The sequence below is a fragment of the Callorhinus ursinus genome, unplaced genomic scaffold (genome assembly GCF_003265705.2).
Source record: "Callorhinus ursinus isolate GAN/ISIS: 27379988/994484 unplaced genomic scaffold, GSC_fseal_2.0 scaffold1, whole genome shotgun sequence".
NCBI classification, from domain to species: Eukaryota; Metazoa; Chordata; class Mammalia; order Carnivora; family Otariidae; genus Callorhinus; species Callorhinus ursinus.
This window is the reverse complement of record NW_027397063.1, coordinates 68,530,708-68,540,146: the sequence shown is the minus strand read 5'-3', so window position 1 is coordinate 68,540,146 and position 9,439 is coordinate 68,530,708. Positions and strand designations below refer to the sequence as shown.

At 38.0% G+C, this 9,439-nt stretch overlaps 1 long non-coding RNA gene across 1 annotated transcript in view; it reads left to right on the top strand.

Annotated features, from left to right (window-relative positions):
- The window catches only part of LOC141374724 (uncharacterized), a 16,677-nt gene extending 15,510 nt beyond the window's left edge, over window positions 1–1,167 (top strand). Inside the window, exon 3 of the long non-coding RNA XR_012381843.1 lies at window positions 965–1,167. This is a non-coding gene — a long non-coding RNA (uncharacterized lncRNA). The remainder of the gene's footprint in view (window positions 1–964) is intronic.
- The last annotated feature ends 8,272 nt before the right edge of the window (window positions 1,168–9,439 follow it).

Here is a 9,439-nt window from a genome sequence, read left to right as displayed (position 1 = left end):
CTAGAGGGGAGGGGGTAGGGGGATGTGTTAGCCTGGTGATGGGTATTAAAGAGGGCACGTTCTGCACTGAGCACTGGGTGTTATGCACAAACAATGAATCATGGAACACTGCATCAAAAACTAATGATGTATGGTGATTAACATAACAATAAAAAATAAAAAAAATAAATATTGGTTGTGCTTATAAAAAATAAAAAATATTTCTAGATTTGATTTGCTCATATTTTTTTAGAGATTTTTGTTCATGAGTTATATAGGTCTATAATTTTATTTCCTTATTGTAGCTTTGTCAGATTTTGGTATCGGGCTTATGCTGATCTCATAAAAATAATTTGGAAAGTGTTTTCCCATACTCTATATTCTGCAAAATTGATATTATTTCTTCCTTAGTTGTTAGAATTCACCATGAAGCCATCTGTGACCAGACGTCTTTCGGTGGGAAGGTTTTTGATCAAGAACTAACTTTCCTTAATAGATATAGTGGGCATTCAGATCGCCTATTTCTTCTTATGTTCATATTAGTAATTTGTGTTTATCAAGGAATTTGTCCTTTTCATCTAAGTTGTCAAAATACTGGCATAATATTATTCATAATATCATATAATTACCCATTTACTGTCTATAGTGGTATCCCCTCTTTTATCCCTAATATTGCTAATTAGTTTTCATTCTCTTTCTCTCTCTCTCTGAGCACTCTTGCTAAATTGTTTACCAAAGAACCAACTTTTGCTTTTGTTGATTTTTTTCCCATTTATCCAATTTCTATTTTATTGATTTCCACACTTTTTTTTTTTTTTTAGTATTCCCATTCCTCTAATTTGCTATTCTTTTTTAGATTTTTCTTTATGATGGAATGTTAATTCTTGGATTTTATACCTATCCTTTTCTAATATAGGCATTCAAAATAATAAATAACTTTTTCTGTTATTCCTGTTTCCCTTCCTTTGCTTCATGAACAATTCAGTCCAAACAAGTTTGACGTCCATATAGGGAACAAGGGAAAACTATGGTGACCCGAGTGAGATTTCATAGCCCAATTGGGTGAGAGGTGTCCCAGTGCACACAGTTTGGAGCCCAGCATATGGTGTTGGAGCCTAATAGGAGTGAGGAGAGTTTCTGTGTATCTGGAGAGACACAGCTCAACGTGGAACATAGGCGCTCTGGCAGAGGAAGGTGAGTGTGGGTGGCTGAAGTGGAGGAAGATTTTTAACAAAGAGGAGGATTGATCAAAAAAGTAAAACTAGTAAGTATAATGGGAGACAAATGTCTCACTGTTAGAGAGGGACTTACAAATATGGAAAGGGAAATAGCAAATTGAAACTCATATGAGTGTGAACTCATGATTTTCAATATAGGTAGGTATATAGGTAGTTTGACTAATAGAGAGATACATAAATAAACATAGATATAAATGTGTGTGTGTATGTGTGTGTATACATTCCCTAATTCTGTACTAAGAGGGAAGCAGTGATATGCCATACCAGAGCATGATTATCACTTAGATTTTGGTTTTCAAGTAGAATTCTCCACTAAAAGGAACCAGAGACTCGAAGTAAAGGCTATTTCCAGAGGCTGGGCAGGGAAAGCTGACGATAAGCCTGGAACATTTTGTTCTAGGAAACAGGTGAAGTTTACTTACTTCTGGAAGTAAGGAAGTACTCTTAGAATGACAGGGACATGTCAAAAGGACAGAGAAGCCAGCTTGAAGGGGTTCCTACTGGCCAAATCTGGGACAACTTAAGCTCCCAAATTAATAATGATAAGAATAGAATAAAACAAAAGTCTGTGAATCCATGTAAACATTTTAAAAAATGATTAAATGGAGCATTTAATGAGTCACAAAGTATAAATTTTAAAAGTAGGCAAAATATGTTGAAGGAATATGATGAAAGTGTAAATAAAACACTGTGGAAGGTGAGTTTGCATCTGGAGCTAGGTAGCACTCTTAAGACTATGTGGGGAACAGCCAGAAAGCGAATAGGAACCCATGGCAATTATTCCAGAAGGAGAGGACCTCAACCTAACATAACTTGTATTTTCTTAGTGAGCATTCCCTATGCTCTTGTTTCTCAGGTATCTTGGCTATCTTTTGGTGTGTGCCTCTTAACTCAGTCTCTTCAGTGTACATTTTGGGGCCTTTTCCTGTTTGTCGCACAGCATCTAACAGTGATTTCTTCCAGTAATTGATCTTCACCCCTATCCCCATTGTCAACTTTTCTGTCTTGGAACACAAGAGAGATAGGTAGGTAGGTAGGTGGGTCGGTAGAGAGATAATCAAAATAAATAGTTATGTGGGTGGGCAGAATGATAGAAGACATTTTAATGATATTACATTATAATTTTTTTATAAAAAGTACTAAATATAGTACTGCTTGAGCACAATGGAAGTGAAATCTAAGATATTTGAAGTGTAAGTGAGGTGAAGTTCAAAATTTACCTATTTCTTTACAACAATCTTTATTAGTATCTTTTTTTTAAAAGATAACATTTGTAAAAATAATCATGTTTTTCTGTAGACATCTATGTGCTTTCCCAGGCTTTAATATGTTTAAGCTTCCTGTCTTAAACAGAGTATCTGTGCTGAAATTCTCTGTTCTTCTCCAAGTCCATACCCTACGATTTTTTACCCTGCACTTTGACCTAAGGGGCTTACCTTGGATGTCACTGTCTACACCCCCATGCCCTGTGTCTCCCAAATAGGTTTACCCAGTGGGAGGCATTCGTCCTGCTGGCAACTTTTCTGCTGGACCATGTGGGGGGCAATGTTGCCTATCTATGGCTGTATCTCCTTACAGCCACAGCTCCTGTGAGTGACTCTCCTCTACAGCTATAGGTCACACCAGGTACTGCTAATTACTTCTTTCTCCTGCCCCTTGGTAGAATCTGGGTATGTTATCATCCCTCATTGTTTTATCTAAACACAGTCCACAGCTTTGTAAACGGTTTTTCATTAAATTCTCTTCAACAACAGTGTGCCATCTATTTTCTGCTTGTCTTCAACTAACATAGTGTCTAATGACTCCCCCCTATGAAGGTTATATACTTCCTCTCAACATTCAGTCGGGCTAACAGATCTTCATTTTTTATTGCCCTGCTAGATAGCTTCGTAATTCTAAATAATAGATTGCAATTTCTTTCTTTCTCTCTCTCTTTTTAAAGATTTTATTTATTTATTTATTTGACAGAGAGAGAAAGAGAGAGAACACACGTTGCGGGGAGGGGCAGAGGGAGAAGCAGGCTTCCCGCGGAGCTGGGAGCCCGATGCGGGGCTTGATCCCAGGACCCCGGGATCATGACCTGAGCCAAGGCAGACACTTAATGACTGAGCCACCCAGGCACCCCTAGATTGCAATTTCTATTTCTTTATACATTTTAGCTATCCATTGACTTCCCAATAAGAAAGTTGAATAATTTAGCACCCCTACAGTTCCTAAGGGAGGGAATCTGTCAGCCAGAAAGGAGCCGTGCATTCTTATAATTATTAATAGAAAAATATCATGTTAAAACTGCTTCTGACCTTGGTCCTTCGATCACTCTATCCTCCATTACAGCTGAAATTTAATCTTCTGATTATTTATAAAAGTCTATGGCATTTAAAAAATAGTATTCTGGGGGCGCCTGCGTGGCTCAGTTGGTTAAGCATCTGCCTTCAGGTCATGATCCTGAAGTCCCTGGATCAAGTCCTGCATTGGGCTCCCTGCTCAACGGGGAGTCTGCTTCTCCCTCTGCCCTTCACCCTGCTTGTGCTCTCTCTCGCTTTCTCTCTCTCAAATAAATAAATAAAATCTTTAGAAAATATATTAAAAAATAAAATAAAAATAGTATTTTGAATATAATTTTTGATACACATCAAAAGATTTTCATCAATAAAAATAGATTAAACAATAAAATAATCAGGAAATGCAAGTATCCTATGAAGCAGAGTCTATAATTTAGATAACTATGACTCACCTTTCTGCAGGTAATCTTATTGTGAGATAAAGAACTTTCTTAGAAATAGACTTGGTTCATATTGAAATATCTCAAGTGGCTATATGTAGAAATATGGTGCCAAAGAATCCAACAAAGCATAGTCTATATGTGCTAGATCTGGGTTAAATAATGGATTGAATGAAATTCTGACTCCTTGGAATTCCAATGCATGTGCTCAGTGAGCTGGGCACTGTCTGTTGGAGGAGAATCGATCTCAGACCTACTTCCTCCATCAAATTGAATTGATGGCAACACCATCCTTCCAGACTTTGAAATTATTCCTGATACCTCTCTTTCTCTTACCATTATGTCCTATTCTGTAAGAAATTGTTTCTTTTTCTTCAAAATTTACACCAAATGACAGGTGAAGTAGACATTATTGTTTCAATTTTATTTTGAGACTGGGAGATGTAAGGGCCAAATTCATGCAGCAGAAATGTATTCTGAAAAATTAGAATATGGAAACTGGAAAATAATTGGTCACACAGATTCCTCCCTGCCCTGCAAATTCTTTTCTGTAGTGTCATGTCAAAAACATTTGTTATAATAATTTTTGACTGTGCTTCATGCTGATGGAAGAATGTTCTTACTTATTAAAAAAAAAAATCCCCTTTTCCTAACCATGGGGATACAACTCTTATTTTCTCAGGAGCCAAGCTCATGGTGTTTGAACCTGTTCCTGATTTTCACTGTTGGCATTTTCACTTATACTTTTGCTGTACATTTACCAGGTACTAGTGCTGAGAATGTTCTGTTTTGTCTCTACGTCATGGATTACAAATGGGTGAGGTCTAATTAAAGAAAAATCTTTACAGAAACACTCTAGCATCAGCATCTTATTATTAAACGGAATATGACTGGGTTGAGCACATGTTTCAGGTGTGTCTATGATAAAGCCAGTTCTCACTGTCCTTCCTTTGTCCCATGTATTTAACTAAGAATTTTCATATCTTTCTCACTGGGATTGTTTAGGTAAAATTCCTTTGTTATTCCTGAATCACTCCCGCCTTGTTTATTTTTATCTTTTTAACTTATTTAAGTAAAGGAAGTGATGAGAAAATGAGTCTTTTTCCTTTATTTTGGGAATAGGGTGAAACTCTGGCAAAGCAATCAGGTTCCCCCCTCCCCTGAGTGAAGATCTGGACAAATAAAAATGAACAAAATGACAAGGAATTGTAAAAATTCAAAAAACCAAAGAATGACTTTAAAAAATATTTTAAAATAACATGTAAATAACTAGATAGTTTTAGAACACATTGGAAATAAGAAAAAAGAGCTGATGAAAACAATGAATCCCCTGACAAGAAGTTTGGGGCAGTTATCCCTGTCTCTTGTAAATTATGCTTCATTGGTGTGGAGTAAGTCTAAAGAGTTACATAACATAATTTACAGTACATCTGACAGTTGATATCAGGTGTAATATGAAGGCAGATGAAGAGTCTGGATTACTTCTAAGTTTGAGGTTTATGTCTCCCAGCTCTTAAGTTACAAATGGGACAGAGAAGGTAATGTGATTTATTTAAATGACCTTTGATTTTGAGATTCTAAGATTCTAAGTCTCACTATACAAGCCTCCCATCTGCCACCTTAGGAAAGTCATTTCTCCTCTGTAAGGCTCAGTTTTCTTGTGGGGGGGAAAGAAAGGTACTAGATATTTTATCTGTCTTTCCTAGTCCACTACTTTTCACTGACAAGTATTCTGATTGGTTGGATTATCCTAACTAAAATGCCAAAAAATTCTATTTGTAAATGTTTCAGTGCTTCTAACTTAAGGCATACTTTTTGGAAGTAAGTAATAGGGTTCAAGAGTACTTTGGGATTGCCTTGCCTCTTAAAAGATATTCTAGCCTTCACAGTATCATATTATTAAATGTTCAGTTATTTAAACATATAGCTAGCATCTTTCACTGCACATTCATATGATAAGATGCAACTATAAATATGATGTTTACAGTATAACATCATACTACAAACCAAAGCTATGAATTATTGAGCATCTAGTATGTGCAAATGTTTAGATACTTCACATACAGTTTAAAGCTATAAAGTGTAATATCCTCCTGACTTACAGGTAACCCCTTGAGATATGTAACAGTTATCAAAGATCACACATGCTGGTAAATGACACAATTTACTAATTTCTAACTAACAAAAATCCCTTTCCAATATGAGTTAAAACATGAATTTGACTAACATGAAAGTGTGTATTCTTTCCTCTAAAGTAAATTGATAAGGATCGGGACTTTTCCCCAAAACTTACACTGTCACGTTGAGCAAGGCACTTCTTTCCCCTGGGTCTCGGTTATCCCCACTCTAAATGGAAGGATTAAACCAGTTGCTCTCTTTGTCTCTATACTCTTAAAATAACAAACTACTAGTGCACTGCTCTGAGCTTATATACCTGTTTTCTCTCTTCATGCATGTACGAGTCATAGTGAGAGAATATTTTTGAAGCTGTATGATGTGGCTTTTAGTCTTAATACTTTCTCCTCCTTCTCTTCCCCCTCCACCTCCTCCTCCTCCATTCAGCTGAGGCGGCCTTCTTTGCATGGTGTCAAAGAAGAGATGACATAGCAGAAATTTAAAGAAAAATAGAATTAGCCCTCAGTTTTTGAGTTTTGAAAGCCTTAATTTTAGGGGTCTCGGTAGGATTCACATGCTTCAAATCAGATTTGAGAGGATATAGTATGGGGAGGGGAGAAGAAATGCTTCTTCTACTCAGGAGAGCTGAACAGAAGCCTTGGGTTGTGCAGGGAAAAAGAACCGGTGCGAATGGTGGGTGGGAGCTCGGGAGGATGTGGGAAGAGAGCAGTTCACTTTGAGTGCTGCAGGGTAGCAGCATCAGCAGCTGAAGACCTCCAACTCTCACTGGTGCACACACTCAACATAGAACCTTTGCTGGCTGGGGCTTAGGAGCTACTTGGGAGTAGAATCAGAGTCACAGCCGCGCTCAATTTTCACTGGAATGAGGAATGTACATTGCCTGGGCTGAGGGTTTTTTTTCCCTTGTCTTTCTTGTTGGGATTTGCTGACAAGATTGTAACCAGCAAGTTGCCTCATTGGCTTTCCAACAAAAGTGTTATTCATTGTGTCCTAACAACTTTGCCCAATCCCCATCTGACTTGTCCCATATGTGAGCACTAATTTTAATATGTCAAATAGTTATAAGCACTCTAGAGATGGCAAGTTATGTCATGACAACTAGAAGGACAGAACAGTATGGAAAACAAAGTTCCTTCCCTCCCCAACCAAACAGCCATATTTGTATATGGATGGGACCAAAAGCAGCCAGCCCTTGGTCTCTTCCACAAACCAGTTCAGTGAAAAAACACACCTCATAAAAAATAGGTCCTGTGTGTTAAACTTCTAAATTAAATGAGTAGGGAAAATTCCCCTTCAAGGATGAGATAAAATGTTTCAAGTACATTTCTCCATAAAGAAAAATAATTTGAGCTGGTGAGAAGACACCCAAGGTACTGTTGACTACCCTGGTAGTTATCTCCAAGATTGAATTTATTGTTCATACCTTTTTTTTAAAGGTGATTTTATTTTTGTTTTTATTTTTTTAAAGATTCTATTTATTAGACAGAGAGACACAGCGAGAGAAGGAACACAAGCAGGCGGAGTGAGAGAAGGAGAAGCAGGCTTCCTGTGGAGCAGGGAGCCCGATGAGGGGCTCGATCCCATCATGACCTGAGCCAAAGGCAGGCACTTAACAACTGAGCCACCCAGGCACCACCCCCCCTTTTTTTAAGAGAGAGAGAGTGTGCAAGCAGGGAGGGCAGGGGGAGAGAGAGATTTTTTTTTTTAAAGATTTTATTTATTTATTTGACAGAGAGAGACACACAGTGAGAGAGGGAACAAAAGCAGGGGGAGTGGGAGAGGGAGAAGCAGGCTTCCCGCTGAGCAGGGAACCCAATGTGGGGATTGATCCCAGGACCCTGGGATCATGACCTGAGCCAAAGGCAGGCACTTAACAATTGAGCCACCCAGGCACCCCCGGGAGAGGGAGAGAGAATCTTAAGCAGGCTCCACACCCAGCATGGAGCCCTGACTTGGGGTTGATCTCAAAGCCCTGAGCAGAAATCAAGAGTCGACTCTTAACTGAGCCACCCAGGTGCCCCTATTGTTTATACCTTTAATTACACTACTTGGGATCTCAAAACCCAGAAATTTATTATTCAGAATTAATTCATTTCCACCCTTACCCAGGACAACGTGTGCGAAAGTTAAGGTTAATTAACTTTTGTCTCCAATAGAATATGGGATCAGATGGAAATATGAGTCATTATTTAATCATGGACTTCAAGAAGAACACCCCGGGTGCTAGGTCTCACTGGTTTTGCCCAAGCATATTTGTCTAACAGCTTTTGATTTTGTGTGTGTGTGTGTTTTCAGAAAATATCCCCATGGTGCATTATTCCCATTTGCTAATAGCTTGATATCCCAGGTAAGCATAAATATATGCAATTCCAAACACCAATCACAATTGGCACCCATAAGTATTCAGAGAACTTACTATAGGCATAAATACTCCTTATTTAGTATGTAAGACCTGCTGATGATGAGTTGGCGCCTTGGAACAGCAAGATGAGATCTTTGAAAAAGAGGAAACTCTGGGACAAGAGAAAATCTCTTTTAACAACACTCTGGAATCAGGGTGTTGGCAGCGAAAGAAATCTGAATGTCAGCTCCTGGTACAGTCTTGTCATTCAATGCCTTCCCATCCCAGGTCAGAGTTCACAGTGACTAATTGAGGGCTGTGGCTTTGATAGGAGCCCAAGTTAATTTTTACTTTCCAACCAAGAGATATTACGATTACATTCTTATTTCAGCAATCTATAAAAAAAGTAGTCCCTGCCTTTATCCAAATTCCTATGTACTGCTCCATTATTTATCAGACATTTATTGAATATCTGTGAGAGCTGTCCTCCTGTGCAAGAACTGGGAGATGGGGCTGTAATATTTCAAGGTGAATAAGACATAGTCTTGGCACTCAAATTATTCTGCTCTTTGGGGACCAGACTTACTCCAGACAGGGAATCTGAATCATATGCTGCAGATTACCCAGCTCCAGCACTGATTTTGTGAACTTGATCATTTTCCTTTTAATATTGGCTAATTTTATTTTTTAAAAAATGTGATGATCTGATGATCTACTATGTACAAAATAGCATGCTATGTGCTGGAGATAGAGGCAAAATTAAACACAGACTGGGCGTTTAATGAGCTAACAGTTCGGTGTCTAAGGAAATCACTAATAATGTGCCATTGACTGGGCATAATGTCCAAAGAGAAATGCTAAATATGATTTGAATAATAGTAGCATTATTGAAATATCTGTAAACTTCTAAGACTATTTTGACTGGACAAAAATAAATCTACCTATTTTTTGGATATGTGATCTGTGGTCTGTTTTGGGGGAAAAAAAAAAAAACAAAAACAGTATAACATGGCACAGAAGACC